Raw genomic sequence first — 9,141 nt, 5'->3', positions numbered from 1 at the left:
TATGTGAGTTTGGGCAGGTGACTCAATCTCCCTGAGCCTGATTCAGTTTTTTATCTGTAGAGTAGAGGCATTAATATCTACCTTTCATAATATCTTTATTGTGAGACTTAAATGCAATGAGAAAAATGTATGTATGGTGTTTGGCACATGGCAAATGCTTATCAAAAGGTAAATTTAAAGATGTCTTTGCTTATTTTGGTAGTCTAAAGATATGTCCACATTCTGATCCCTGGAACCTGTGAATGTTACCTTATCTGGAAAAAGGGCCTTTGCAGATGTGATTAAGTTAAGAATCTTGAGATAGAATATGCTGGATCATCTGGGTGGGCTCTAAATGCCACAAGTGTCATTATAAGAGAGAGGCAGGGGAGATTATACACACACAGAAGAGGAGAAGGCGACGTGAAGACAGAGGCAGAAATTGGAGTGATGTGCCCACAACCAAAGAATGCCCAGCAGCCACTAGAAGCTGAAAGAACAGATTCTCCTTTAGGGCCTCTAGAGGGAGCACAGTCCTGCTGACACTTTGATTTGGGCCCAGTGAAACTGATGAACTACTGGCCTCCAGAAATGTGAGACAATAAATTTCTGTTAGAAGTCACCAAGGTTGGGGGAATTTGTTACAGCAACTTGTACTACAATACAGCAATACAATACAGCAATGTATTGGGGAAACCAATACATTTACATTGGAAATTCCATCTTGAACAAAACCCAGTACCTGCCCTCTAGGAGTTCACAGTCTAGTGGGAAATGAGAGAAGTAAACAGTGCATAGGGATGCCCAGAGGGTGGAAGGGTAAGGTAGGTAAGGCTGTTGTAGTTGGAGAAGAAGTTAGCCAGGTGAGGGGCTAAAGCAGGAAGAGCATTGCAAACAGAAGACACAGTGTGAGTAAAGGCACGGAGTAAGAGAAAACACTGCCTTCGGGAAACTACCCACATTTGGAATGGCAGGTGCATGGGGATGTGGGGGGTGGCATGAGAGAACTGCTGAGGTGGGAGGCAGGGGCAAGAGAGCCGAGTAGCTTCCACCCCTGAATGGAATCAAGCTGTCTGCCCTGGGCTGGCACTACGTCCCAGATCAGAGAATCCCAGACTGTCAGTTATGCACAGAAGCCTTAGAGACCATCCTGTCCAGTCCTGCCATTTCACACATAGGAAAATTGAGGCCCATAGAGAGAGTCCATCCAGGGAATAAGCTAGAACCAGATGGCCACACTCTGGCCTCTCTTGAGCCTGGGTGTCCCATATCTGAGGGTCTCAGAGACACTGCCTGGTGGTCCCTCGGTAGCCCACTTCCAAAAAGCACAGGCCCTGTGGTCTCTAAACAAAGAGGGGGTTATTTGTATATTATTTGCATGTTGTTAATTAGATGAGGGAGGCAGACTCACTCAGCCCCTTCCCTTCATGTCCCCCTGTCCTATCTCACTCCCATTGAGTTCTTCTTCCTCAACCATCTCTTGACCTCAGCAACTTCTCCCATAATTCCAGCCCAGGCCTCACCCCTCAAGGCCCCTTACCTAGCCCCAGCCCAACCCCTACTGTATTAAGTGTTTGGTCCTGTCTGGAAAAAGTACCTGGTGTGGCTTTAGTATGTCTAATCTGGATGGAGGTACTTGGAGCACGTTGTATTGGAAAGGGAGTTGATGGGCTTTCCAGCTCGAGGTTTTCTCTGAGAATGGGGAGCGGTGAGCTCTGTCTTCCTGTAGCCCAGGGGCCATCTAAATGGGGCTATGGAGTGGGGGAGGAGGGTGCTCCTTGGGGATCTGGGGGGCAGGTGCCAGCTGCATGCCCCAGGCCTGCCCCAAGCCTCTTGGCTGGCAGCCACACCAGCCCACAGAAGAGCTGGCTCCCTCTTTGAGGGAGGGGGAATCCTGGGGAAGGTCAGGGAGCATCCCTTGGCCTAGCAGCCTACCATGGATAAGGTTGAGGTTACCATGCGAGTCATTATGGATCCTCCAATGGGGAGAGCACATTCAGATTCTGGGGCTGTCATCAACCCAGTCCAGAAAATTATGAGGCACTGTGCTAAACTAAGCACAGTGTCTCCCCGAGGGTAGGCACTCAATAAAGTTTTTCTGATAATGAGGGGAGACAGGTAAGGAGGAAGGCGGGTCACAGAGAGGCACAGGCTCTGCTTCTCTCACCTGCCATTAGCCCCCTCTTCTCTCCGAAACCAAGGCTATGCCCAGAACCTCTCTCAGATGAGATGTCTGAGCCTGTCACCCGATGGTCACCAGAGAAGTCACCACACTGTAGCCACAACAGGTACACAGGATGAGCTCAGGTGCCCCCTACCCCATCCTGGCAGAGTTGATCTGGGGCTCTGTCACAAGTACGGCTGACTCAAGGTAGCTGCCAGGAGCTGGGGAATGTTGGTGCATTAGGATTCCTGGAAGAACCTGAGGCACAGCTCTGGCTAGCACCTTGCAGAAACCAACTTGCTCTGGTTAGGACAGTGGCCTGGATATGAGAAGGATGACTGACCTGCACATGTGAATAATTCTTCTCCATGTATGAGTGATGTACAAGGTGCGTGTATACATGCTACAGGGGGACTCAGGAAGCATTCTGACCTGCGTGCACAGCTGTGTGTACATATCCCAGTGTGCACAAGTATATGTGGCATGTGAGTGTCTTCATGGAATTCTACCTTTTCTCCGCTCTGGGACTTCTTTTCTTGTTTTCTGGTAAAATGGGAAGTGGGGTAGGAATGTCAGTTTCACCATCCCTGCTCCCTTGTGTAGAGGTTCCCTGGCTCCATTTGCCCATGACAGCAAGCAGTGGATCCGTCCCTGGTCCTGAGTGGGGGGGTTCTAGTTGCTTACTGGCCTGGATGACTCCATCCTGCACCGATTCCTTCTTCCCCTAGTGTGCCCCATGCCACTCCCGCATCTAGTGTCCAAGTCAAGGGGAGAGGAGGAAGGAAGTGGGGTGATGCTATGGGAGTGGGGGTGGGAAGGGTGGATCAGATACTGTTCGATTTTGCCCGGGTCCCTCTGGATCACTGCTGCACATTTAAAATTCTGATTTAAAGCCGAGCGGCTCTTTAAATTTCCACATTAGCATGCTGCCCTGATGCCAGGCCAAGATGTTGGGATGGATTTGGCAGGAACGCCTCCAACAGCAGCAAGCAGCAGCACTTGCCAGCAATAAAACAACGCATGAATAAAAGAAGGCTGGCTTGGCGGCAGCAGCAGCCCAGGTGAGTCAAGGAGGGGCCCTCATATTCAGAGGCTCAGAGACATGAGGGCCTGTGCAGGGCACATGTGAGTGCAGGACCCTGCGGCTGTCGGGGCCCTCACCCTCAGTCCGTGCCTGCAGTGGAATCTGCAGTGAGGGCCCAGGAAGGATGGGGGTTCCTACCCTGTGCCTGTCTCACCCCCCTCCCCACAGGGTTATCTTCTTGGAGGGAACAGATGTTGCTTTGGATGAGGACACTCGGACTTGGCCCATAGCCTGAGTTGTCCTCCTTCATTAGGGACCCAGAGAACAGGTGGGGTCAGAGAGAACAACACTGCCTAGAACGGCTTCCAGATCCATGACCCCGGGTGCCTGGGTGCTGAGGGGCACTGTCAGGATAAGGGGGCTGGGTATTGTCCTGAGCTGGGTGGGAGAGATGCTCTGGGCTGGGTGGTTGGCTAGAATGAGGAGTGGCCAGGGAGAGCAAAGGGCTGCTGGGCCTGGCCTAACTCCTGCAGACTGGGGAATATTATTTGAGGTCAGATGGCAAAGGGCAGCCAAGAGGTCAGATAAAGCGCTGGACTGAAGCCTGGCCACTCCTCGAGGTCACTTTGTCCCCCCCTGCTTCCCAGGGTCTAGAGAGTTCAGCTCCAGAGGACTTGAGGCCGCTGGATCCTGGGTTCTTCTGCTCCGGTCACCTGGCTGAGGCTCATCACCAGCCCCCAAGAGATTTCAGGGAACAAGCGGACTATCCTGCCCTTACCACCTACCCCTCCCGCTTGGTCAAAGCATCTTCTTCCTTGAAGCCCAGGGGAAAGAGACAGAAGCGAACAGAGGGGTGATAGCAGATGGTCTCTGCAGCCTCAGCTAAGGCAGTAAGGCAGAAAAGAGGGGTTTTATGCAGAGCGCCCTTCCCCAGTGGAACTCCTCCCTTCCAGCTCACGAGGGATTTCAGGCCCCAACATGGGGAGATATTGTTGGGACTTTGAATTCTCTCAATCCCTGGAGAAGCTGGAGGGCGGACGGGCAGGACCAGGCTTGGGCAGGGCAAGGGCCCCATATCCTGGGACTTGGCCTGTCCTCTCCTGATAGCTTTTTCCAGGGAAAAGGAAGTGGCCTGGCCTCCCAGGCACCTTGTTCCCTGTTCCACACATTGCAGGTGAGTCAGCACTGGGGTGGGGGTGTGGCTACTAAGCTGAGTTTAGGCCAGAGAGATGTCCTTCTGTCATTTTTTCATTCACTCAACAAATATTTACCAAAGAGCTGCTTTATACTAGGCCCTGTGCTGGGCACTGGGCTCACACTGGGGAACACAGACAGACATGGTCACTGTCCTTGTGGAACTTTCCATCTGGTGAGGGAAATAGGATCATTATTCAAATGACTGCACAAATAAGTATGAAATAACTGCACTAAATGTTATGAAAGAAGACGATATAGTACCATGAAAGTATATAATCGGGGGACTTGGCTGAGTCTAAGGAGCTGGGGATGAGCTTGCAAAGGAGACAGAGAAAGAGCAGCTAGAGCGGTAGGAGAATTGGCAGTGACATCACAGAATCAAAGGAGGAGGTGGTCAACTGTGCTGAGAGATGCTGTGAGCTGCTGAGACACCTATCTGCCCTGACTCTTCACCTGCTAGTTGTGAGTACAGGTATGGAAAGGCTCTGGCATTGTGCCTGGCTCACAGTTGTTGCTCTGTAATGTTAGCTCCCTTTTCCCCCTCCCTAAGCTGAGCCTCCCTCCAAGGACCCCAGATTTCTGGAACAAAGGAACTGCCTAGGCTTAGCCTCCTCTGTCAACTCAGGCCCCCAAACCCCAGCCATCCATCGTCAGTGAGGGACTCTGGGCCTCTCCACATTAGTCCCTTCACATAGAGCTCTACCATCCCCCAAACTGCTTCTTCCTTTGCATTGGTCTTCCATGAAGAGGGGCTGGGGTCTAGGTCTTGGAGAAAGATGGCATTCTGGCCGTGCTTCTGGGGCTGAGTCTGAGAAGGCAGTTGGAATCCTCAGCATCTCTCAAAGCTGCCCGGGGTGAATCTGAGTGTCTTAGGTAGGGAGAGGGAGTAGTGGGGAGATGAGGAGGGGGGCTGCCCACCCAAGACGGCGTAGAGCCCAGAGCCTTTTCCATTGCAGACACCCCATCTGTCTCCCACAGAAGGCTCGGGTTGGAGGAGGTGCCGAGGAGGGGGTACAGAGGGTGACATTGTACACTCTGACAGTGAGTACAATGGCAGTGAAGGTGCTGACTGGGGAGAAGGTGGAGGGTCAGCACGGGGAATCGGCAGGAAGAACTAGAGGTCAGAGGCTGGGAATGGAGGTGGGGAGGGTAGGGGAACTGCATGCTACTCTCCCATAGAGCTTTGTGTTTGATTTTGATTTAAAGTGCCCTACCCCACTGACCAGAGGGCAAAGAATCACACTTTTCTGGCTAACCAACTAATGATGTTCCTAAGCCCAGGGCCAGGCTGGATTCATGATGCTTCCCTCTTCCCAGCAGTCAGACCTTTGCCAAACCTTAAAATAATAGTTTAGTTAAATTGGATGGCTTCCAAGGTGTTTCCTTTCACATATTACTTTAACTGATCCTGCTAAAGTCCAGGGAGGTAAACATTATTATTATTCATCTATAAATAAAACAACAAGGAGTTTAAAAGATTAAGTGAATAACTTGGATCACAGGAGAGTAAGGAGAGGGGACCGGAACCCAAGTCTCCTGACTCTATACGCAGCCATTAGGCGACTCTTGGGACTTCCTTGTTCCTCATTTTTGTTGATTATTGTACCACCTCCACGGCCAGGTCAAGTCTGAGGTTTCCTAGTAGAGCGCTCAGACCTCCTTCCCTGAAAAACCCAGGCCTTGTTGAACACACATCAACACAGCACCCCCTTTTCTAAAGTCTAATCCAGACATTAGAAAACTGGACATCCCCAGAGGGATGGGCCTCCCGTATACGGAAATATGAGAGCGCTCTAGACCAGAAGTGGTGAGGATGGAGGGACAGGGCAGGGTGTGGGCAGAGGAAAATGCCAGGCCAGGAAGCAGCTCTGTTGGCATCCATTCGGGGTCCTGAGTGGACCCTTGGGAATCCCTTTGGACATCCCCTCCCCACATTCCAAGCTCTAAATACTAGTTTTTTTCCTCTACCTATACTTAAGAGAATATGAGTCCACAGCTTCCCTACCTACTCCAGTCTTTTCTCCAACTCTTCCCTGTTTGGACATTCTTCCTAGGGTGTAACTTTATAAGGCTGCAGCTTATTCCTTCTAAAACAGACGCCAAGGGAACCCAAGACAGGGCTTCGGCTATTAAATATAAATAGACAAGGGAGGGAAACTGAATATAGAGACAGATATTATATCTCTCAGTCTCTGCGAGTTATTAGGAAGAAGGCACTAGTGGTTGCTAAGCAACAGGTTTCCGTAGAGGACAAGGCACCTAGAGGAAAGAGCCTCCTTTGACTGAATATTGGGGTGAGAGAGTAGGGAAGGTGGGGGGTCAAAGGGCTATAGACTGGCAGGCTGGGCTTCTGGGGAATGGTTGGTGTGTCCTCCAAGACCAGCCCTATTACCCAGGCCTTAGCAAACTCCGCCTTTATAGCCTTCAGGATTGGTGGAAGGAGGAAGGCCTCAGGCACTCCTCCCTTCCTGCCAGGACGAGGGAACCTGGTTTCCATAGCAACCCAGAAACAAACCTGGCCTTGTTTTGCTTATGGCTTCTCTGTAACCCCCTCAAGGAGCACCAGCTTTCATAGAGCCCTTTCTCTGACCTCCAACTTCTGATTTGAGGGGCAGGGCCCACAGGAAGGTTAGGGGTGGGGATGCCACAAAGCAGGTACACTTGGCTCTAAAGTGACCTATTAAGACTCTAAAGGGGGAGTGACTTTTAGGGGAAAGGACTTCCAGGTGTCCTCTGACCTCTGCACCTCCTAAGGGCTGAAAAAAGCAGGGGCAAGTGGTGGCCTCAGAAGCAAATTCTGGGCTCAGGCTTCCTTTCTAAAGATCAGGTACAGGCTGGGGCTGGGGGTCAGGAAGAGTGAGGAGGCAGGGTCTGTTCTTTGCCCCTTGGCCGCCCAGACCCCCATCCTCCTAGACCTGAAGTCCACCGTCATCAAGCCCCGAGAATGGAGATATAGAACATTAACGTATGTCAAGTATAAGTGAGTGGCACCGAGGGGCATAATCTGTTTTTCTAATATGACCACAAGCAGAGTGTTAGAAGAATTAGGCCGACAGCTGCTGGTTTCCCCCTCCCTTTCCACCCCCCCCGCCTCGCTCTCCCTCTCCCTCTCCCTTGCTCCTCGGCGTTTGCACACACCAATGGCAGCCGGGCCCTGCTCGCGATTTCTCTTCATCTTCCTCCGCCATCCTGCGCTCTTTCCGCAGGCGGTGCTGCGAAACCGGCAGAACTCCGCGTCACACCTTACTGCTCTCTGAGATTGCTCCACAGAGAGCTGAAGGAGATGGCAATCCGGCGCTGATGCCGGCTGGCAGCAGTTGGGAGAGGGGCAGGAGGAGAGAGGAGGAGGAAGGGGGGGGGAAGTTGGCACGGATACCAAGCTTCTCCCTAGAGAGACATGGTTGGGGGGGGCGGCAGAGAAGAAGGGAGAAGATGACACAGAGAAAAGGAAACGAGGAAAAAGAGGCAGAGAGAGAGCGACAGAGACAGAGAGAGAAGTAAAGTTCTCTCAGACATTCACACGTAGGCATCCTCAGCCCACCTCACTCATGACCCTCTAAAGATCATACCACACGGTCGGGGTTCCCAGCCCCCACTCTCTCTCTCCTTCTCTCTCCCCCAGCCAACCTGGAAGTCAAATCGGCCGAGGCATGTTGTGTGTAGTGGTGCAAGTGTGTGTGTGTGTGTGTGTGTGTATACGCCTGTATGTTGTCTCTGTTTTGGATCGCAGTAGAATGCAGTATGTAAATGAGATGGTTATTACCGCAATGTTCATCAAGCTGAGCCGAGAAGACATTAATAGCCTGATGAATATGCATGTGAATTTGTTAATTAAGTTAATTATTCTGCTGAAAATGCATTCGTCTTCCAAGGACATTTTCCCAATGATTTTTACATGCTCTAGCCATTAGTCATGCTATATTTTATCAGGGAAATGAGTTTGCTTAAGTTGTAAAAAAAAAAAAAAAGAGAGAGAGAGAGCAAGAAGAGAAATAGAGGAAGGAAGAGGGAAAAAATGAAAGAGGAAAGAGGAAAATGTGTTGAAGTTGAGAGTCGGAAGGCATCCGAGGCCAGCCTGAAGTTTGAGGCCCAGCTGGGCTTTTGAAGCCTGCCCTCGATTTTTATGGGTATCTCACTCTACAATTTTTGCCCTTTTTTTGATGACAAACTTTTTTTTTCCAGTGCCAAATTTCCAACACATTAATTAATTGTTGTAGCCAATTAACTGTAGTTGTGCAAATGAGTTTAGCACTAATTACCATGCAGTGCCTGTAATCACATAAAAAACTTGCTGAGAGAGAGAGAGAGAGAGAGAGATAGAGAGAGAAAGGAGGAATGGGAAGGGAGTGGTGGCAGGAGAGGAGGGTACCTGGAGTACAGGGGCAGCCAAGGGAAGGGAAGAAGCAGGGGTCCTGAAGTTTCCTGATAAGGCGCCATCTTGGTTTCAAGGGCAGGTAGCTGTCTCCACATTCAGGACCTCTGACAATCAGGAAATCTCAGAGGGGATAAGAGCCAGTAAACAGTGGTCTCCTTTTGTCTAAGAACTTCCACCCAGGGAATTTCCTGGCGGTCCAGTGGTTAGGACTCCATGCTTTCACAAACAAGGGCCCTGGTTCAATCCCTGGTCAGGAAACTAAGATCCTGCAAGCCCCTAGGCACAGAAGAAAAAAAAAAAAATGTCCACCCAAAAAAGAGGTTTAGAATGGATATCTCTGGTTGCTTCAACAATGCAAAGTACTCCCTATACATTCTGAAGCCCTCAGTGTTTATCCCCCAT

The sequence above is a fragment of the Hyperoodon ampullatus genome, assembly GCF_949752795.1.
Source record: "Hyperoodon ampullatus genome assembly, chromosome: 19".
NCBI classification, from domain to species: Eukaryota; Metazoa; Chordata; class Mammalia; order Artiodactyla; family Ziphiidae; genus Hyperoodon; species Hyperoodon ampullatus.
This window is presented reverse-complemented; position numbering follows the sequence as displayed.